The sequence below is a fragment of the Moschus berezovskii genome, chromosome 17 (genome assembly GCF_049115385.1).
Source record: "Moschus berezovskii isolate FMDL1 chromosome 17, NW_MosBer_1.0, whole genome shotgun sequence".
In the NCBI taxonomy this organism is placed as follows: domain Eukaryota; kingdom Metazoa; phylum Chordata; class Mammalia; order Artiodactyla; family Moschidae; genus Moschus; species Moschus berezovskii.
This window is the reverse complement of record NC_142476.1, coordinates 60,867,498-60,890,860: the sequence shown is the minus strand read 5'-3', so window position 1 is coordinate 60,890,860 and position 23,363 is coordinate 60,867,498. Positions and strand designations below refer to the sequence as shown.

General features: G+C 44.1%; 1 protein-coding gene across 1 annotated transcript in view; it reads left to right on the top strand.

Annotated features, from left to right (window-relative positions):
• The window catches only part of SMYD3 (SET and MYND domain containing 3), a 744,849-nt gene that overhangs the window by 678,955 nt on the left and 42,531 nt on the right, over positions 1 to 23,363 (top strand). The gene's annotated exons all lie outside the window — the stretch shown is intronic.

The following is a 23,363-nucleotide window of genomic DNA, read 5'->3' as shown; positions in this document are numbered from 1 at the left end:
CGCCATAGACAGAGTGTGGGCTGTCTCAGAAGGAGACAGCAGCCTTGAAAGGTGGTGTGGTTAGCTTTTATGAGCTGGGTAATTTCATAGGCTACCTATTCTGGGGAAGTGAAGTGAAAGTCGCTTAGTCGTGTCCGACTCTTTGTGACCCCATGGACTATACAGTCCATGGAATTCTCCAGGCCAGAATACTGGAGTGGGAAACCTTTCCGTTCTCCAGGGGATCTTTCCAACCCAGGAATTGAACCCAGGTTTCCCACATTGCAGGCGGATTCCTAACCAGCTGAGCCACCAGGGAAGGGGCAGAGATTTCCAGGAACTGGGCCACCACCCACTTTTTGGTCTTTGATGGTCAGCCTTGGAAGTGTCATGGCTCCTGTGGGGGTATCGCTTAGCACACTGATGTGTCACAGTGAACATATACTGAGGCTCTGAGTCCAGCTGAAGTCGCTTTGTCAGCCGTCTTGGACCTGTGTGGCTCTAATCAGTTTATGTCGTGTCCTCGGGCTAAGTCCTTCTTTCAAATGTTCTGCCCTGCCCCCTTCCCTCCTGTTTCACCTGGAGATGTAGAGAAGGGATTGAGACCTCTTCCTGCTCTGGCCTTGTCCAGCATGGTCTTTTGTGAGCTTAGTTTACTCTTCATCTCAAGCACTAACCAAGACCCTTTTGTGAGGAAGCTCTCTTGGGAGCCTTTAATGAAGAGAATGTGTGTATGATGGAATCCATGGTATGAGGTCATTCCTGAGCATCTGGAACCTAAGGAAAACGTATTTCTGGGAATTCCAAAGTTCTGTCGGGTGGAAGGTCCCAAAGCTTTCCTTGTTGGAGCTCCTGACATAGCCAGTACAAGCTAAGTGATCTCAAATCCTTTAGAAAGAGCAGCTCCTCAGCAATTCCAGGCACACAGCACAGGAGATAAAAACATGTCATTTAATAAAGTCCTGTAGTGGCATCTGTCTCACAGGTCCCTGGGGCTGCTTGTGTTCAGTGCTAGGACAAGGCTCAACAAGTGTGTAACAACAAAGCTTTCTTTTTACCCCCAATTAAATGAGATCAAAAAAGAACTCTTTTAAAAAGCTGAGCTGTATGTGTTCTTACACTTGCGCTGCCTCACAAATTTTTCCATATTCATTTTCTAATATGTCTGTGCAAACAATGGCTTGTATAATTGGACACGGCTATGAATGACATTATTAAATTGTTTCTGTTCAAAGCAGGAGGATACCAGACATTTGAGTGCTTTCCTTCAGGACTGCAGTTCAAATCTTACTTAATAGTTCATGTAATAGTCATGTTTTACTCCTCTGCTAGAGAGTAGGTGTGCTGACGTTGACTGAAGTTCCTTTTTGCAGTTGTCACACTATGTGAAGACAACAGTTGGACTTTTGTTGATTTTCCTTTTTCCCCTTCTGATTATAAAAGTTATGCTGTCTTTTTTTAAAAAAGGTACAACAGTGGACACCCCCCCGCAACAACCCCATCACCTCAATGCAACTACATTTAATATTTTAGCTCATTTATACTAGTGATTCATCTATGCATAGATAAGGCCCCATGAGGTAACCCAAGTGAAAGAGCAGTTTCGGTGCTAATGTGCTGATGACATCTAAAATCTAAATTTTGCCTTTCTCCTGAAGATAGCTACCACCCTTAGTCCCACTTCTACTCTGTTTCCAGAGTCTTTCCCCAACTTCTGGTCTTATTTGGATGCCTTCTGTGAAGCATCCAGAAATCACAATAAAGTCTTTGATGGGCAGGTCATTAACTCACCTAGTCTTCAGCCTTGTTGTAAAGGTCAAGTAAATTAGTTAGACTGGTACTTGGCCTTCTGAACCTTTGTTGTTATCTCTTTTCAGGTAATTACTATTCATATACTTCTCCCAAATTCCCTTAGGCTAAGGAATAGCTTCCTTTCTTGCCATCTATAAGGTGTGATTCTCCTGCCTGGGCAGCCTGCCTCGTTCAAGGCTATTCATTTCATCTTATTCTGAGGCCAGCTGCTGCGCCTGCACCTAGGGGAGCGAGGGAGGTGTGCCTCTCAGGCTGCGTGCTGACCCTTGTGAATTTTATCTCAGGGGCTTTTTCAAATGAATGGAAGTCGCCGCATGGCCTCTCTCCACCTCCGTCTTCCTCTGGACCTAGACTGCATCTCCATCCTTGCTCAGACCAAACTCTCTGGCTCGTTCCTTGGATGAGATTCACTCACTCATGTTGTTCAGTCGCTCAGTCGTGTCCGACTCTTTGCGACCACATGGACTGCGGCACGCCAGGCTTCCCTGTCCTTCACTATCTCGCAGAGTTTGCCCAGACTTATGTCCACTGAGTCAGTGATGCCATCCAACCATCTCATCCTCTGTTGCCGCCTTCTCCTCCTGCCTTCAATCTTTCCCAGCATCAGGTCTTTTCCAGTGAGTCGGCTCTTGGCATCAGGAGGCCAGAGTATTAGAGCTTCGGCTTCAGCATCAGTCCTTCCAATGAACATTCACAGTAGTTTATATGAAAGGAGAAAGAAAGAGGTACTGATCATATCCTGACAAACAAGGTAGTGCCTCTCTCTTAGCCCGCCCCTTTGAGTGGGTGCCTGTCTCTCTTTATTCCTGTTACTGGGTGAGTCTCTCCTGCTTGGCAGATGACTGGAAATGTTCTCCGTCAGGTCGTGCGAGGGGATGGTTCCCTAGACCTGACCCCAAGCATGTTTACCGGACAACACAGCTCCCTCCCTCAGGTAGGAGGCGGGCTGCGGGTGTTATGTTGGTCATAAAGGAGGAAACCGAGAGGCACACCCTCCCAAAGAACACAGTGAAGACTTGTCTGCGTTCACGCCTTGCCTTGTACATTCCTTACCCGGCAATTCAGGGAGCTGGAGGAAGGGGCAGGGTGTTACAATCTGCAGAAATAGCTTCTGCTCTAGGAGGGCAGGTGCCTTCAGGCCTGGAATCGTACTGGATCTTCTGAGCACAAACCTGCCCTCACCAGTGCCGGGGTAAAGCAGTCATGACTCGGAAGCATATAGAATTTTAGAATTATAAGGAATGTAAGAGTTCTCCAATCCATTCTTACATTTTCCTGGGAGAGAAGAAATGTCACGGAGGGAAATGAGCCACCCACACGTGTGCCTGACTGATGTGGCCTGCAGCCCAGTCCTGTCTGTGGGCTGACTCAGGCCCCAAAGTTCAGACCAGTCTTGAGCCACTGAACATAGTTGTCACCTACTTCCAGAAGGACTTGCCATGTCCCTCTACATGGAAAATCAGTTTTGAAACAACGAAGGGCTGATGCTGAAGCTCCACTACTTTTGCCACCTGATGCAAAGAGCTGACTCACTGGAAAAGACCCTGATGCTAGGAAAGACTGGAGGAGGAGAAGGGAGTGACCGAGGATGAGATGGTTGGTTGGCATCACAAAGTCAATGGACATGAGTTTGAGCAAAGTCTGGGAAATGGTGAAAGACGGGGAAGCCTGGCGTGCTGCAGTACATGCAGTTGCAAAGAATCAGACATGACCGAGCAACTGACAAACAACAATGCAAATAAGAGGGGGGGTGGTGGTGGTGCATTTCTTCCGAAGCTAGTGTGATGCAGTGGAAAGAACAAGGGCTTTGGAGCCAGGCCAACCAGTGGTCAAATCCAAATTCTTCCACTTACTAGCTGGGTGATCTCAGTGTACTAAACCTCTTAGAACCTCACTTTTTATTATTCGTGAAGGTAATAACACCAATCTTCAAGAATTCATCAAAAGTATTAATGGAATAATATTCATGGTACACCTGTGCCACACATCACCTTATTTTTAACACTCAGGAAATGATAGTTATTATTTGCTTGTGATTAGAGATGCATTCACTCTTTTCACTCTTTGCTGATTTGTGTTTAGGAAGATGGCTTTCTCCAAATATTAAGTTTGTTATGTATATGAGAGAGGCAGGGGCTGGCAATGGAATTATAGTTGAAAAGGCAAAATGACAGGAACAGCCAAATTGTATCATTATCTGTTCCCAAAACCTCTGATCAGATGGTTTTCCAGATTCTGAAGATCCTAAACCCCAGTCCTGTAAAGAAATAATGTTAAAAGTATAGTGTTAAGAAACCCAAGGCTTTCACCATTTGTTCAAATCTGTCTAAGAGTGCAGATCCTAAAAGCATAACAGATATTTAATGGAATCTGTCTTTTTGATGATAATTACAGCATTCTGAAGTAGGCTTTAAACACATCTGTATACATGAACTGCTGCTTCAAAATTACTTGCTTCAAGGGGGCATTCAGTCTCTTGTTCAACTTTCAAGTTAGATAACTACTGTTTCAATTGATGGCAGGTGTTTGATCTATAAATAACAGTTGCGCTTTGCACTTCAGCACTCTGTTTACCTGCTTTCCTGATGTGCTCATTTGCATCACACCAGGATACTGGGAAGGCCGGAGGAGTCCGCAACAGGGATCTGCCCAAATGCGACAGCTGCAGTGCAGCCTTCACACGTCTACATTCTGAGAGGGGCTAGTTCTCCGTTCAGAACAGGAGGCCCTGTTGAACTGGAAGATGCACCAGTGAGCCTAAAGGGAGATGAGAAAATAATATTGGAAGGATAATGAGCACTAGGGACTTTGGTCAGAATATCTGATAAACCTCAGTAGCTACTAAAAAATCTTTCCTGGTCTTTTTTTTTTTTTTTCAGTCTGCCTCAAGGTGGAAACTGCATTTCCTCTGTCTCCCAGGCACATGGTTTTAGCAGCCAATCCATTTGTAGCATCCTGCTGCCAACATATTTCAGTTTTCTACTAAGGACTCCTAGGGAAACTGGTCCTCTCTCCACAGCTCTCAGTTCACTTCTGTCATTCAAACTGTCACATTCTGACGCAGACTAGGAGCTCATAGGCATCCTGCTGGCTTTCCTCTTCCAGCCTCCTCAAACCTAAAACTGCTGTTCAGGTCCATCGATGTGCAAACCCTCAAGGCTCCAAAGACGGCAGCCCATCTGGAGCTGCTCAGAGCCGGCCTGCCCAGCCTGGAAGGAGTGGCTTGCGTGGAGACACAACTTTCAGTCTATGACGGGGAGGTGATGCTGGAGACCGGCCTCCTGACCACTCACGTTCACTCGTCAGTTCCAATCCTGTTTGGATGAGGACTTTGCACTTCTAGAAGTGGAGTATGGAACATTTAGGGGAAACTTGACTGGATGCTCCCACTAAGAGTACCACGGTGGTCATTGCCTGGGGGAGGCGGGTCATCTGTCCTTGGCCCACTTGAGGAGCTCCAGAATGGGTTCTAGGCTCATGGTTCTGTGTTCTGTGAACACAAGCCTCTCCCAAGAGGCCTCTGCTTAGTACCCAGCAAGGAGGTGGTGCTGGCTCATAAGAGCTGCTCTAGTTCTTGAGCTGGCTATCTGGCTTCAACCCACAGAGCACAAATCAAGGGAGGTGAAGCTTTCTTCTGCCCAGGCAGAGGGAGAACAGAAATCTGTTGAAATTGGCTTCTGCTGGGGAAATGGACAGCACCCACAGCAGCCTGCTTGCCTGGGTTCACCTCCTCTGAGACCAGAATCAGCTCTGGTGGCAAACTGGGCACATCAGCCACCTCGACAGGTCTCTATATCTTGAGTCCTGATGGAGACGAGAGTGAGAGAGAGCTCACCATCTGTAATGAAGACTTAGGACAGTTTACTCCAAATGCTTATAAATAATAAACTGTCAAGGATAGAGAGGAGCTTCTGCTGCCACCAGTTCCCTGTTCCTTCTCACCAAGGAACTGCCCCTGAGCAATGTGGCCCTGGGGAGAGCTGTGTGCCGGGCTGGCTTGGATCCTGACTTCAGCATTCCCGCTTGCTCTTCAGTCCAGACTGCCCAGGTTCTGATGTTTGATGTCTGCTGCATCTTGCTTCCTCGATGCTGTGGGCTCACAGTCTTTACTTGGGGATCTATAGAATGGCATTCCAGTGCCATCCTCCTTTGTCCCCAACCTGAGTATCTCGTGTCTGTGGGCCCAGCTGCCACCCCAAGGAAATCAAGAGCATATACCCAAGATGGGATACATCTAAGTGTTGATGGAAGGGTTAAGGTCTACTGCTTCCTTGTCTTGAACCACAGGGCTCAGGAGGAAAGGGCCTGTGCTTCCTTTGTACATTGGGAGCCACATGGCTGGGATGGGACGGCTCAACCCAGCTCCTAGGTCCCTGAGGGAGGGACAGCAAGTCCCGCCCAATGTTGATGCAGGTTGGATACAGAGGGTTGGAGAAAGGTGCAGTTAATTCTAAACATTTGCCTAGCAGTTGAAATTCTAATCCAGCTACTAAATGATCACTAACACCGAGGTGATGAACCCAGGAGCACTGAGCAACAGCAGCCAGTACAGAGCTCTAAGGTTGGAGGCCTCATGAAAAATTATATTTTGACTCTTTTTTTTCTTTTTATTATTCTTAAAAATTTTATTGGAGTATAGTTGCTTTACAATATGTTAGTTTCTGCCATACAGCAGCATGAATCAGCTATACATATATACACATCCCTCTTTTTTGGATTTCCTTCCCATTTAGGTCACCACAGAGCACTGAGTAGAATTCCCTATGGTATACAATAGGCTCTCAGTAGTTACTTATTTGATACGTAGCAGTGTATATATCTGGAGAAGGCAATGGCAAGCCACTCCAGTACTATTGCCTAGAAAATCCCATGGATGGAGGAGCCTGGTAGGCTGTAGTCTATGGGGTCGCTAAGGGCCGGCCACGACTGAGCGACTTCACTTTCACTTTTTACTTTCACACATTGGAGAAGGAAATAGCAACCCACTCCAGTGTTCTTGCCTGGAGAATCCCAGGGATGGGGGAGCCTGGTGGGCTGGCGTCTATGGGGTCACACAGAGTCGGACAGGACTGAAGCGACTTAGTAGTAGCAGCAGCAGTGTATATATGCCAGGTGCCCATTTGTTCTCCAGCCTGACTTTAAAAAAGCACAGCCGCATTTCTTTTCATATAAAAAGTCCTGTGCTGGGGGGGATGGCACCCCCAAAGAGGCTGAGGCATTCCACAGTCTAGATGGAAACACACACACACACACAGCAAGCACCTCAAGAACCCTGGGGCACCTAGGAGCCAGCATGTGCTTGGCCTCCATTCACCCCCTGCACCAGCTCTCAGGAGGCCTGCTCCCTTCCCTGCTGGCTCTCTGATAAAGTGAAAGTGGTGAGAAGCTAAGCTTTTATCCTCTTGAATTCCGATTTCCATTTTGCTGGAGACTTTCATAATAGTGTTACTTTCTACCCCTTTTCCTTTAGAAATAATGTTTTTGAAACATCGTGGAAGCAGGTGGGAGAGGAGTGGCTGTAGACATAAGTGCTTTGGGGTGGGGTCCACAGGCCCACAGGAGTGCCTAGCTCCTAGAAACAAAAAAACAAGTATGACATCTTTGGATCTGATTTTAGTAAAGAAACACCCCAGCGCAGAGCCTTTATCTGTTTAATGTACCAGAACTCAACTGCAGGAAACTGGTTTCTCTATTAGCATATTACCAAATGTGCAGTGCAGCTGCCTGGGAACGGCCAGTTTATTATTGCTGGGGGCTGTCCTGGGTTATGATCTGGAAGAATTTGAATCACCCTTTACTTTTTTTTTTCCCCTGCTCTCATTTTGATTTTGGCAGTGGAAGAAGAGAATACTCCCAAGAGATTCAATTATTTCCTTTCAAAATTCTCTTGGAATCATAATGACTATTAGAAATTGAAGGCACCCATATCTCATGCTAGTCAGCCTAACTGGTAATTAAAGTGCAATTAAATTTTTCACGGTGTGGATTGTGACTATTTTTTTTCAAGGAAATTACAAACTCCAAGCCCTTGAGAGTTACAGGATTAATCTATAGACATTTAATAATTCAGCTTTGATCAGATGCAGTCACGGATGGGTCTCTGAAAAGGAAGGGGAATAGTATTGTTTTGTTATTAATGGTGCATTTTAATTTTATTTGGTTTCTCAGAGGCCAGAAAATAACTAACTAGTCCGGGAATGAAAGGCCATTTTCAAATTGGCTGTTACTGCTCTCACTAACGTGAGCCAGTAATGACATCTCACTGCCAGCCTCACTTGCCTCAAATAGCTTTGCAAAATTTAGGGTCCATTCCTGACTTGTCACCAGTGGACAAGGAATTAACATTTGGCCAGAAGTTGGGAGGCTTAATTGGCTGACCCTGTCTGGCCTTAGCCAAATGTTTTTTCCTCCTCTCATTCCCTTCATCGCTTTTTCTCTTTGTTGGTAGAAATGTCTTTGCGTGGCAGGGCTGTGCTAATAAGTGATTTCTTGAATTTGGATCTGAGGTCAGTGTTCTCACACAGATCTGGTCAGCCTCCCCAGTCTCTGACAGCGAGCCTGGCCGGAGGTGGAGCTGAACATACCTGGAGCAGAGCTCCCACCTGCCCGCAGCCCGGCGTCGACGCTAGGGGGCGCTCGGATGCTGGCTGGGAGGGGACTCAACGTGAGTGGCAGCTGGACCTCAACCTACTTGTGATTTGTAGCCAAGGCCCACCTTCATGCCCTGACCTCAATCATATTCATTTTTAATTTAGGGGACGACATGGCTTTTTAAAAAAATATACATTTTGAAAATTCATCTTAAGAAATACTTATATCCTGTCCTAAATTGGCAGGATATGAGTAAATTAGTGCAGTGTAACATAGCAGCTAAGAGTTTAGATAGGAATCAAATAAGGCTGTGCTGCAACTCCATTGTCATGAGGTCTCTTATTTTAGATTTGGGTTACTTAGTGTCTCTGAGTCTCACTTTTCCCATCTCTAAAGTGGGTGTATTGATAGAACCTGCCTCATAGGATTGTAATAAGAATTAAACGATATAAATCTTAGCAAATGCCTGGCACAAAATAAGTACTCAATAAATACTAGCTGCTAATGTTTTAATTATTGATCTATAGTATGGAACATTGGCATTCTTTTTGGGGTGCATTTTAATTCTGCATCCTTACTTTGAAGTACTTTTAGAAAACTTTCTAGCACCTCTCCAGACTAGAATTCTTCTCCTCTTCCTTTGATCCTTCCTATGAATATCAAAGAAGCTGAACCACTGGAAAGACTATCTTACTCATCACCATATTCCCAGCAACTAAGTTGTTCCAGTGCACACAGTAGGCCCTCAATATGTAATAGATGACCACAGAGATGGAAGGAATGTCCAAAAACAACTAGATGATGGAACGGGAAAGAAAAGAACCACTCTGGTCTCTTTATCCTTCTGTCTCAAGTCATACGCTGCATACAGAAGCTTTAGTGAGGGACTCAGGAGTATTAATTATGTTAAACTCCTAGCTGCAGATTCTTCAAGTAATGTGCGTGAACCTGGATTCTGAAGGCATATTTGTCAGGTGAGACAGCAGCTACTGAATCTCATATTAGCTCATAGGATAATGGCACAATGCATCATCAGTTGGAATTGGGAACAGAACACAATTTTCACTTGGTTGTCTGGAGCCACGGATGGCATGGATACCGATTTTCAAATGGTGACTAATAGATGGTAAAAAGGAAAATATTTTTTTTTGTTCCAACTTATCCTTTGCCCATGCCACACATTTTGGCAGTAAATTAAAATCTATCTTTTATTTGCCTGAAACAATAAATTATCAGAGCAGAATGTGGGCAGGAACACTTAGGACACAAATGAGCAGATGGCTATTACTTTCTGCATTACATATTCACAAATGTTTAACCAGTTTAGAAAAGAGACAAAGTTGACTTGGAATTATTAGTACTAATAGAATCATTAGTATTATTCTAATATTTTTATTATTAGCATAATATGGAAATATTCTAATAGTTTTAATCTAATAATTTGATCATTTTAATCAAATCTTAGCTGTTGGCTTGTGCAAATTACAGTCTACCTAAACTTGAGCTGCTTGCCTATGAATGAGGGCATAACAAACTTGCTTCTGTCTTATATTCTGAATATTTAATTGTGAAATAGCCTGACTTTCAGCTTTGCATTTGACACTATCACACACTAGCTGAACCTGTGGATATAAGTTTCTCCTTCATTTCTCTTGTTTTGATAGGAAATATATTCTTTTTTCTTTTACTCAGAATCTTACATAAATAATTTCTCTCTGCAGTTTTCAGCTAACTGGGCCTTGACCGCATGGATTTGTAAATCAGACTAGAAGCCTAAGGTTTTTTGAAAGTTCGATAAGAAACGGATTCTGCCTCTTTGTGATTCAGCATTTTAAGTCAGTCTTGTCTAGCGTCATAAGCTTTTATGTGTATCATAATTGTTATTTGTGTGTAAGTGTGAGTATGTTTTCTAGTGGGAAGACTCACGCAACTGAAAAGTTCGGGGGTATCTAGCTTTAGTCATAGCCAGATCCAGGGCTCAAAGAATACAACACTTTCTCTCAGCTGTTTCCCCTTGTGTTGGCTTCATAATCAGGTCCATCAGATTTTTTTAAATGTGTCATTTTTCTATTAATTTTTCTTGGTTCTAGAAACAGTGAATTTGTTGTTTCCCTTGAACCTTTGCCGAATTCCAGTATTCCAGAAGGCACCTCCAAAATTGTCCTTCTGTTTTACAAAAACCATTCAGCCTCTATGTGCCCTGGTTTTGTGTGTGGATTGTCGTTTGTTGTCTTTTTCTTGTACTGCACTCAGAGGCAGATCGGTAGAACTCTACTTTCCCTATCTATCAGGGATCTTGCGTAGCTTTAACCATGTGAAACTGTTGATAGCCAATCATTTCTGATCTATGAAATTGGCAGGTTCATACAGTTCAGTCTAAAATATCAGGTCTGCAGTGGTAAATGTTTTACAGCAGCAGCAGCAGGAACTTTGCATAAATTGCTATTTTTGTGGTTGTTGTTGTTGATGGTTTGTTACTGGCGCCTCTCCTGGCCTCAGTGTGATGTATAAACAGCTGGAGGCAAATGACAGAGTGCTTGAGCATATGGCAAGTCATTCATAACTGAGCCCTGTGCCCAAGATGACCATCTTTCATGTCACAGTTGGAGGTTCTGGCATACCGTTCCAGAATTTCACCATTAATTTAGGTTCTGTGAATCAGATAATGAGGAAAGATAGACATTTTTAGAAACTGCAGCGCCTCACTGCCAGTCCTGTGAGTCTTAAAACATTCGTGCTTTTTAACTCACTTCTGCCTCTGTTGGTGGGGTGAGGAGAGTGTCCATAAATCCCCAAAAGGCCAGTCTACCTATGTGCTAAGGCCATTAACAGAGAATAGAATTTCAGAGCTGGAGAGGACTCTAAAGACAATCTAGCTGCAGCCACTCACTTTACAGATGAGAATATTGAATCTCAGTGCGTTAAGATATGCGCCCAGAGTCAGAACTAGGACGAGGCTATGGCTCTGGCTTCCTGGTCCTGTCTTTTTCCTCTTATTCTATCATTTCCAGGAGCAATGCTGGCCTTCCAGAGTGAGGAGTCAAGTTCATTCCTCCCCCTCTTCATAGCTTGACTTTTTTTTAATTGTGAAATTTTAGGTCACAGACAGACACATGATGGAATATTAGAAACTGAAACCACCTTAAATGCCAGAAATCTTTGAAGCCCAGAGACAGGCCCTAGACTGCAGCCTGCAGTCACTGACCTGGGGTATCCAAAGCATGGGCAAATTCCATCTCTAATACCGCAGTCTTTCTGCTTTGGGAGGCATAAGATTTTTTCTTTTTTAAATCTTAAAAGCAACTAATCATCTTGCAAGAGATTAAATTAGTTTTGATCTTACTATAGTAGCTATTTTTATAATTTATAATGAAGAAGAAAGAGTCATCTCATGATTTGCAAAGGGGAGGGGTTAACATTTGACTCTTCACTCTAGGACTCATGTATAGTCCTACAACAACCTTATAGCAGCCTGCTGTGCTGGTGGCCATGAAAACTCCATCTTAGGAACACTGTCAGGTCAGATTTCTCCCATTCTGTGAGTTTTCAGTAATTTTTTGCTTATATGCAGGTGTACTCTGAAAGTAACTCAAATTATTTTCAATAAATCAAATGACTATAAAATAAAACACAGTGGAATATGTTCACAGCAATGCTTATAACATTCCTGAATTCAGGTCCCTGGGAATCATTGGACTGAATTGTACAACAGACAACCTTCCTTTAATGGTCTGGTATAGCAAAGACTTAATCAAGACTCTGTAAATGACATTATCTTTTGGAAGAACATGATTTGATGACATTATTCCAAGTTCGTTTTTTGATATTCTGTTTTTGTTTGTTTGCCTAAAGTAAATGCAGGATTCCCCTTTTATTTTGATATAATTATTATTAGTTTCAGCCTTTCAAACTTGAGACTTTTTAAAAAATCCTGATTCCATGCCTCTGCATAAGGAGGAGGATAACTAGCCTTATTGGCTCACTTGATGTACTTTTAGCTCGTTAATTCTTCACAATAACCCTCTGAGATCAGAAGCATTATCCCCATTTTATAGATGAGGAAATGGAGAGTCCAGTGGATTAAGTAACATGGCCAAGATTATAGAGCTATTATCCCTTCCTCTGGACTTGTAGCAGCTGCAGGTTTCATAAACATGCCTTAAGTATCTTTATCCAGATCGTGGCTACAGACATTGACTAAATCCAGGCCGGGGATGGCCTATTTCCAGTGCCCTCCAGGCCGGAGGGGAACGTTAACCAACATCCTCTGGGAATAGTTTTTCAGCCACTTAGTGATCTACCTTGTCACATCTGATACTCTGTTTATTGACATTATTATTGTTTTTGAAAATGCTTTTACGTATAAAAGCATCAAACACATCTTTTAAAGTTTAGCTATTTTAAACACTTGTGATTGGTTCTGGTATAATATGTAGCACACCCAGACAAAAAATAAACTTCTTTAAGATCGAATTCTCTAAGTGGGGCTGTTTATTTGGTTTGTCCACCAGACACTTGACTTTAAAAGCCAAATTGGACCCAGTGCATTCTGGCACTCCAACATCATAATATCTAGAGGGCTTCGTCAACTCAGGATTTTATGTGATGAACAAGGAATCTGTTGAGAATCACTAAGTCCCATGCTCTGTAATGAGAACTACATAAAATTCATGCAGTTATGTACAACTAACCACAAATGTGCCCTGCTCTGATAGTTTCTGTTTCTTCCCCATCAGAAAGGTAGTGCTAATCTTTAGCCATAGTGTCCAAGGAAAGAGTTTCTTTCATCAGCCACATTGAACCCTTTTTTCAGGTGCTGGGGACCTGCCCCTGAGCACCTCTCAGTCTCCCGTCGGTGATGCTGGGTTGGCTACTGCTTATTTTAGGATCCGTATTATTAATTGCAAAAAAAAAAAAAAAAGTCCTAATCTTTCCTTATGCTTTTATATAAAATGTAGTCTTTAAGAAAAGATTTTCATCCATTGTTATCCATTTGTTTTTGTTCAGTCGCTCAGTCGTGTCAGAGTCTTTGCAACCCCATGGACTGCAACACGTTAGGGTTCCTTATCCTTCACTGTCTCCCAGAGTTTGCGCAAACTCATGCCCATTGAGTCAATGATACCATCCAACCATCTCATCCTCTGTCAACCCCTTCTCCTCCTGCCCTCAATCTTTCCCAGCATCAGGGTCTTTTCCAATGAATCCGCTCTTCCCATCAGGTGGCCAAAGTACTGGAACTTCAGCTTAAGCATCAGTTTTTCCAATGAATATTCAGGGTTGATTTCCTTTAGGACTGACTGGTTTGATCTCCATGCAGTCCAGGGGTCTCTTAAGAGTCTTCTCCAGCACCACAGTTTGAAGGCATCAGTTCTTCAGTGCTCAGCCTTTCTCATTGTCCAGCTCTGACATCAGTACACGACTACTGGAAAAACCATAGCTTTGGTTACACATACCTTTGTTGGCAAAGTAATGTCTCTGCTTTTTAATATGCTGTCTAGATTGGTCATAGCTTTTCTTCCAAGGAACAAGCATCTTTTAATTTTATGGTTGCAGTCATAGTCCACAGTGATTTTGGAGCCCAAGAAAATAACATCTGTCACTGTTTCCATTCTTTCCCCATCTATTTGCCATGAAGTGGGGGACCAGATGCCATGATCTTCATTTTTTGAATGTTGAGTTTTAAGCCAGCTTTTTCATGCTCCTCTTTCACCTTCAAGACTCTTTAGTTCCTCTTCACTTTCTGCCATTAGGGTGGTGTCATCTGCATATCTGAGGTTATTGATATTTCTCCCAGCAATCCTGATTCCCGCGTGTGATTCATCCAGACCAACATTTCGCATGATGTATCCTGCACAGAAGTTAAATAAGCAGGGTGACAATATGCAGCCTTGATGTACTCCTTTCCCAACTTTGAACCAGTCTGTTGTTCCATATTTGGTTCTAATAGATTTCTTTTTTTTCAGCCAGTATGAGGGCTTCCCAGGTGGTGACAGTGGTAAAGAACCTGTCTGCCAGTGCAGGAGACATAACAGACGCAGGTTTGATCCCGGGGTCAGAAAGATCCTCTGGAGAGAGAAATGACAACCCACTCCAGTATTCTTGCCTGGAGAAGCTCATGGACAGAGGAGCCTAGTGGGCTACAATCCATAGGGTTGCAAAGAGTTGGACATGACTGAAGCGACCGAGCATGCCCTACAACAGTTCCCTCACTGCTTGTTCACGCAGGCATGCTAGGGCTCTCTGTCACATTCTCTGCCATTCTTACTACTATTCATTCATCAGCTTCTTAAATATTTAACTATTTACTGATGATCTCCCACTTACCAAGCACTATTAGATACAGTATTTTTTTAAAAAGCATATAGGAATCCTGCCACCAGGCAGCTCATACCCTGGTGTGAGAGGCATACCTTAATGTGAGTGTTTAGTCGTATCTAACTAAGCAAACCCATGGACTTGTAGCCCATGAGGCTCCTCTGTCCGTGGAATTTTCCAGGCAAGAATACTGGAGTGGGTTGTCATTTCCTCCTCCAGGGGACTTTCCTGACCCAAGGACTGAACCAGCATCTCCTGCATTGGCAGGCAGATTCTTTACCACTGCACCACCTGGGAAGTCCCATACCTTAATGGCATGATTCTAAAAATACAGCATGTAGTTAAGCACTGTGTTAGAGCTATGAAGGGAAGATACACTGTTATGAGAGCTTTAGATGGAAGGACCTGGCATGGTCTGGGGTGAAGAGGAGTGGCATTAGAAAGAGAACAGTGCTCTCAGAGAGTGATATGAACTAGCAAGGGGCTGAGCCAGTCTCAGAGAAAAGCTGGCCCACAGGTCCTGAGGCAGGAGGGATATGACAGACTCAAGAATTTGCAGAAAGGCTAGTTGGCTTGGGGGCAAGGAGGACGTGAAGGATGCTGGATGAATGGCCCTGAAGAAGGCTGGTGAAATGGGCACATGCCTTAGGCTGGCTGCTTTGCTACCTTGGTAGTTGTTTCAAGTTTCTGTTATTAAATGCAGAGGCCCCCACAGGGTGTCTGAAGGTGATGCCAACTGCTCACGCAGTTGGTGTGAATTCCTGAGCTACAAACTGCGGTGGGCAGTTGGACAGGTACAGCGCATGGCTGGGGTTGCCAGGAGAATCCTCTCCTGGCTCAGCAGCCCATGAGCAGACAGCACAGAGAACCTACTCCAGGGCAGGATGGCTGCCTCCTCTGTTAGCGCTGCCGTCGGCATGCAGGGAGAGTGATGTGCCTGCGCAGTTTACCCCCATAATTAACGTTATTTACGCTTTCCAATCGGAGAAGGCAATGGCAAGCCACTCCAGTACTCTTGCCTAGAGAATCCCATGGATGGAGGAGCCTGGTAGGCTGCAGTCTGTGGGGTCGCTAAGGGTTGGACAGGACTGAGTGACTTCACTTTCACACATTGGAGAAGGAAATGGCAACCCACTCTAGTGTTCTTGCCTGGAGAATCCCAGGGACGGGGGAGCCTGGTGGGCTTCCGTCTATGGGGTCACACAGAGTCGGACACGACTGAAGTGACTTAGCAGCAGCAGCACGCTTTCCAACCAAGCATGAAAATGCTCATTTGCATAAACTCACTCATCATTCCCTGGTGGCTCAGACGGCCACCTACAGCGTCTGCCTACAATGCGGGAGACCCGGGTTCAATCCCTGGGTCCGGAAGATCTCCTGGAGAAAGAAATGGCAGCCCACTCCATTATTCTGCCTGGAAAATCCCATGGGCAGAGGAGCCTGGTAGGCTACAGTCCATGAGGTTGCAAAGAGTCGGACACGACTGAGCAACTTCACTCATCATTTAGTCTGCTTCAGGGCAACTAAATCCACCTCTCGTCATAAATATCCCAGATTCCATGTACTCATGCCCCAAAAGTTGCCGTTTCACCAGAAAGGAGAGGAGAGGGACTTCTGGAGTGGAAGGTAGGTGCCTTCCCGTCTATGACCACACTACCTGGTGGTTCTGGGGGATGAACTGCTTGCAGACCCTTCACAGAAACTAGTTTTGGGATCCTGAACAGGTTGGGTCTGGGTGGAAGAAGCCGAATGCGCAGAACACGGTGTTTGGATGAGGCAGGACGTGATGGACGTTCCCGCCGAGCCGGAGCGGCCCGCAGCGCACCGTGAGCGCCTTGCTGCTGCGCTGCTGGCTGGCGCGTCTATGTGGTTGGATGCTCCCCCTCCGGTCTCACTGCACCTGACCTGCAGGGGGCGCTTTCGCGCGCAGCCCTGCTCCCTGAAGGCCTCTGGTTAAGAGGAGAGGCAGGGCCTCTGACCTGGAAGGGCTGCGGCGGTCCGGCAGAGTAACAGAGAGTTTAGGGAGTGGGACGGGCATGGACACAAGGGCTGTGGAAAAGTCACAAGGATGTCTGAAGCAGAGGGACGAAAGAACAACAGGACTGAGGGGCTGATGATGCATTCTTGGGGGGAAATGAAAGAAGTGGGAGAAGTAAGAAAATAGGGAGCAAAGGCAGGATGGTGATCTAAAGAGACTCGAACAGCGAGGGTGAAGAGCGCAGCTTGGAGTGCTAATCCAGAGACAGAAAGGCCGGAGATACAGGAAGCACAGCCATGGCAGAGCTAAGGATGCCTGCCCCCGGCTCTTGTTCAGCCTCATACGGGACAAGCCCCGCCTGGAGAAAACAGGGAGCCCAAGACCCTTGTCCCTCGCTTGCTTGCTCGGGGGTGGACAGGCTGAGAAGCTGGTGACACTTCAGCATGGAGAAGGTGCAAGGCGTGCGCGCGTGCACGGGTGCAGGCAAGCGCTGAACAGACAGGCCTCCTCACGCAGAAGGCTTCTCAGACTGTAGTTCTCTGCAGGCGGGGCCCCTCTGGCTTGCACTGGAAACTGCATCCTCTGTGCGGGCCTGAGGGACTGAAGCCAAGCCTGGCACCTCCTCTACTCAGGGACGTAAAGGCCTGGGCCAGGCGGTGGGGTAGGGCGGCTGGGGCGGCCATGCTCAATGGCAACAACTGGGTGTGAGAAATCTCACATGTGATTTCCTGGAATTTGAAGTAGCCAGTAGCTAAGAATTGTATATATTTTTAAAGGTAAGATAATTTCCAAAAAAAGGTTTTAAAGATTGTTTCTATTTTCTGGGACTGTGATTCATTCACATAGGGTAACACTGCACATTTATGCCTAATCTTTAATCTGTTTTCTATGCCCCAAGCTGCTAATCTCACATACTGAGCATCCTTGAACTCATATCGTGAAAAGTCTTACAGCTTTTGAAAATGGAATTCCCTAGAATACACTGGTAGTAATGAACATTGGCAACCTCTTGGTCCAGCTTTCCTTTGGAAACCAGAAGCAAATGAGGAGACACACCTTGACATAGTTTTGAAAAGCTGCCAGTACTGGACATTTGCGGCAGACCTGAAATCTCTTCAGAGCTGGCCATTTCCTGTACTGACATTAGCAGCTTTCCTTCAAATGAAGGAAGGCCCTGTTTAAAAGAAAACATACACCAAATCCCCTCATGTTCTGTGTCCAGCAATCTGGTACCTGAATAGAGAGTCCCTTGTAGTGACTGTTTTGAGAACTTTCACTCATACTAACAAAGAAGCAATTTCCTCCATCATCTGGTTTCTGAGTGCACTGGCTAGTATAGACAGGTCTCCTTTCAGATTCATCATGATTTCTTAGGGGCTTTGCACTTTAATCATGGCCTTTCATTTTTGACAGGCTAATCAGAATAGTGGTGCCTTCTGTAGAGAGAGACAGAAGGGAGAAAGAAACACTGAGACTCCTCACTTTACCAGCTATTTGCTGCCTGACTGAGAGACTAGGGCAGTGATCCAGTTGTAGTCAAAGAGCTGCCTGTTGCTCTCTGCATGCATCCCGCCCTCTGCTTCCTCCCCCACCTCCATGAATCCGTTCTCCATGTCTGTGTCCCCGTTGCTGCCCTGCAAATAATTTCATCAGTACCAATGGGAATTTGCTGTATGACTCAGGGAACTCAAACTAGGACTTTGTAACAACCTAGAGGGTTAGGATGGGGAGGGAGGCAGGAGGGAGGTTCAAGAGGGAGGCAACACGTGTATACCTATGGCTGATTCATGTTGAGGTTTGGAAGAAACCTACCCAATTCTATAAATCAATTATCCTTCAATAAAAAAAAAAACATGAAGAGACCCTCAACACCTCTCATTATTAGAGAAACGCAAATCAAAACCACAATGAGATATCCCCTCACACTGGTCAGAATGGCCGTCACCAAAAAGTCTACAAACAATAAATGCTGGAGAGGGTGTGGAGAAAAGGGAACACTCTTGCACTGTTGGTGGGAGTGTAAATTGATACAGCCACTATGGAACACTGTGTGGAGATTTCTTTAAAAACTAGGAATAAAACCACTGTATGACCCAGCAATCCCACTCCTAGGCATATACCCTGAGGAAACCAAAATTGAAAAAGACACATGTATCCCATTGTTCATTGCAGCACTATTTACAATAGCTAGACCATGGATGCAACCTAGATGTCCATCGACAGATGAATGGATAAAGAAGTTGTGGTACATATACACGATGGAATATTACTCAGCCATAAAATGGAACGCATTTGAGTCAGTCCTGATGAGGTGGATGAACCTAGAATCTATTATACAGTATGAAATAAGTCAGAAAGAGAAAGATAAATATCATATTCTAATGCACATATACAGAATCTAGAAAAATGGTGCTGAAGAATTTATTTACAGGGCAGCAATGGAGAAACAGACATAGAGAATAGACTTATGGGCACGGGGAGAGGGGAGGAGAGGGTGAGATGTGTGGAAAGAGTAACATGGAAACTTACATTATCATATGTAAAATAGAGAGCCAACGGGAATTTGCTGTATGGCTCAGGAAGCTTAAACAGGGGCTCTGTATCAACCTAGAGGGGTGAGATGGGGAGGGAGATGGGAGGGAGAATCAAAAGGGAGGGGACATATGTATACCTATGGCTGATTCATGTTGAGGTTTGACAGAAAATGACAAAATTCTGTAAAGCAGTTATCCTTCAATAAAAAATAAATTTGGAAAAAAAAAAAAGAGCTGCCTGCACATGCAGTGACTACACGTGTTTCCTTCCAAATTCAAATCAAAATATACAAGAGTTTTGTGCACATCAAATCCCGTGATTTGGCCTCATAAGTTTTGAATTTATGGTAGTTTAGAGAAGACTTGGGCTTATGTTCACATTCCCAGTATCTATAGAAGAAAAAAAGAAAGTTTCCTTAAAAGCAAATGATGAATACAGACAGCTAGTGACTATATCGGAGAAGGCAATGGCAAGCCACTCCATTACTCTTGATTAGAAAATCCCATGGATGGAGGAGCCTGGTAGGCTGCAGTCCGTGGGGTCGCTAAGGGTCGGACACGACTGAGCGACTTCACTTTCACTTTTCACTTTCACACATTGGAGAAGGAAATGGCAACCCACTCCAGTGTTCTTGCCTGGAGAATCCCAGGGACGGGGGACCCTGGTGGGCTTCCGTCTGTGGGGTCACACAGAGTCGGACACGACTGAAGTGACGCAGCAGCATAGGGAACATACTCATTAATGCTGCCTTTAAGCATGCTCTCTCAAATAAACACTGCTAATCATGGACAATTTCTCACTATTTATTAAAGCAGGCCCTGGCAGAGTCTCTATCTGGCAAGATTCTAGTAGCCAACACTCTGTTATTGTATACACTTATATAAAAAAAAATCCATCTGTCTTACTAAAAGAATGCAAAATTTAAAATTTCTATTAAATAAGTTGTTTAATCAGCCCAATTAGTCCTAATAAATAAACATTATATTTTATTTTTAGAAAATGTCGAAACAACAGAATCTTTGCTTATAACGTTGTTGTTGTTCAATCCCTCAGTCATGTCTAATTCTTTGTGAACCCATGGACTGCAGCACACCAGGCTTCCCTGTCCTTCACTATCTCCCGGGAGTTTGCTCCAACTCATGTCCATTGAGTCAATATGCCATCCAACCATCTCATCCTCTGTCACCCCCTTTTCCTCCTGCCCTCAATCTTTCCCAGCATCAGGGTCTTTTCCAGTGAGTTGGCTATCTACATCAGGTGGCCAAACTTGGAGCTTCAGCATCAGTCCTTCCAGTGAATATTCAGGGTTGATTTCCTTTTGGCATTGACTGGTTTGAGCATCATGCTGTTCAAGGGACTGTCAAGAGTCTTCACAATTCAAAAGCATCAATTCTTAGGCTCTCAACCTTCTTTATGGCCCAATTCTCACATCTGTACATGACTACTGAAAAACCATAGCTTTGACCAGATGGGACCTTGGTTGGCAAAGTGATATCTCTGCTTTTTAATTCACTGTCTGGGTTTCCTATAGCTTTTCTTCCAAGGAGCAAGCATCTTTTAATTCATGGCTGCAGTCACCGATTGCAGTAATTTTGGAGCCCAAGAAAATAAAGTCTGTCACTGTTTCCATTGTTTCCCCACCTATTTGCCATTAAGTGATGGGAACCGATGCTATGATCTTCATTTTTTTGAATGCTGAGTTTTAAACCAGCTTTCTCTCCTCTTTCACTTTCATCAAAAGGCTCTTTAGTTCCTTTTCACTTTCTGCCATTAGGGCGGTGTTATCTGCATATCTGAGGTTATTGGTATTTCTCCCAGCAATCTTTAAACCAGCTTGTGTTTCATCCAGTCCAGCATTTTGCATGATGTACTGTGAACTCCGGGAGTTGGTGATGGACAGGGAGGCCTGGCGTGCTGTGATTCATGGGGTCGTGGAGAGTTGGACACGACTGAGCGACTGAACTGAACTGAACTGTGCACAGAAGTTAAATAAGCAGGGTGACAATATACAGTTTTGGTGTTCTCCTTTCTCAATTTTGAACCAGTTCATTGTTCCATGTCTGGTTCTAACTGTTGCTTCTTGACCTGCATACAGGTTTCTGAGGAGGCAGGTAAGGTAGTCTGCTATTCCCATCTCTTTAAGAAGTTTCCACTGTCTTGTGATCCAGACAAAGGCTTTAGTGTAGTCAATGATGCAGAAGTAGATGTTTTTCTGGAATTCACTTGCTTTTTTCTATGATCCAACAGATGTTGGCAAATCTGGAACCAGATCATCTGGTTCCTCTGCCTTTTCTAACCCAGCTTGTACATCTGGAAGTTCGTGGTTCACTTGAACTGTTCACAGGTACTGTTGAAGCCTACCTTGAAGGATCTTGAACGTTACTTTACTAGCATGTGAAATAAGCGAAGTTATCCGGTAGTTTGAATGTTCTTTGGCATTGCCCCTCTTCAGGACGGCAATGAAAACTCACCTTTTCCAGTCCTGTGGCCACTGCTGAGTTTTCCAAATATGCAATATATTGTGCTTCTGTTAGGTCCATACCATTTCTCTCCTTTATTTTGCTTGTCTTTGCATGAAATGTTCCCTTGGCGTCTCTGATTTTCTTGAAGAGATCTCTAGTCTTTCCCATTCTATTCTTTTCCTCTGTTTCTTTGCACTGTTCACTTAAGAAGGTTTTCTTATCTCTCCTTGCTGTTCTTTGGAACTCTGCATTTAGATGGATATATCTTTCCTTTTCTCCTTTGACTTTAACTCCTCTTCTTCTCTCAGCTATTTGTAAGTCCTCCTCAGACAAACATTTTGCCTTACTGCATTTATTTTTCTTGGGGATGGTTTTGGTCACTGTCTCCTGTAAAGTGTTACAAACCTCCATCCACAGTTCTTCAGGCACTCTATCAGATCTAATTTATTGAATCTGTATGTCACTTCCATTGTATAATAATAAGGGATTTGATTCAGGTCATACCTGAATGGCCTAGTGGTTTTTCCTACTTTTCTTCAAGTCTTAATTTTGTAATAAGGAGTTAATGATCTGAGCTTCAGTCAGCTCCCGGTCTTGTTTTTGCTGACTGTATAGAGCTTCTCCATCTTTGGCTGCAAAGAATATAATCAATCTGATTTTGGTATTGACCATCTGGTGATGTCCATGTGTAGAGTCATCTCTTGTGTTGTTGAAAGAGGGTGTTTGCTTATCATATATAATACCAACTTCCACATAGTTCATCATCTAAATCCCCAAAAGAAAATCAGGCTTCCCAACCCAAGAAATATGTTTGCTGTCATATCAGGACATTCCTATGTATAATCTTGACCTTTATATTTGCAGATAGCATTATTGTCAGTATGTCTCGTGTAGGTAAGTTTGGCCAAAAAGACAGAAGTGTGGTCTACAGCAACTGTTTTCTAGATCTTGTGGCTGTTTGCGACTTTTTTTTTTTTTTTTTTTAGTAAAAAGCAAATACCTAGGCATTTGTACTTCTCAAAAAATTCCAAGGTAATTCTGATATGCATCTGGATTTTAAAAAGTGATTACATGTTTTTCTATTAGATGGAAGTTTCGGTGATATAGAATTCTATTGTTGTTCTCTTTACTAATCATAATATAATTGTATTTAATAATAATTACATAATCATAATAGTAAAAGATATTTATCAATTTTCACAATCAATAGCCAGACAAAAATAAAAGATAATTATAATTGCAAGCCATAATGGGAACATGATTAACCTAACAATATAAAATAATTGCATACAGTTTAGGGGCTCAAGCAGAGTGGTGTGGCAAGTTGAGGTTGCATACATGCACATGTATTCGTCTGCCAAGTCTGTGTCTTTTGGTTGCAGGATTTGATCCATTTACATTTAAGGTAACTATTGATATGTACGATCCCGTTCAGTTCAGTCACTCAGTCGTGTCCGACTCTTTGTGACCCCATGAACCGCAGCACGCCAGGCCTCCCTGTCCATCACCAACTCCCGGAGTCCACCCAAACCCATGTCCATTGAGTCGGTGATGCCATCCAACCATCTCATCCTCTGTCATCCCCTTCTCCTCCTGCCCTCAATCTTTCCCAACATCAGGGTCTTTTCACATGAGTCAGTGCTTCACATCAAGTGGCCAAAGTATTGGAGTTTCGGCTTCAACATCAGTCC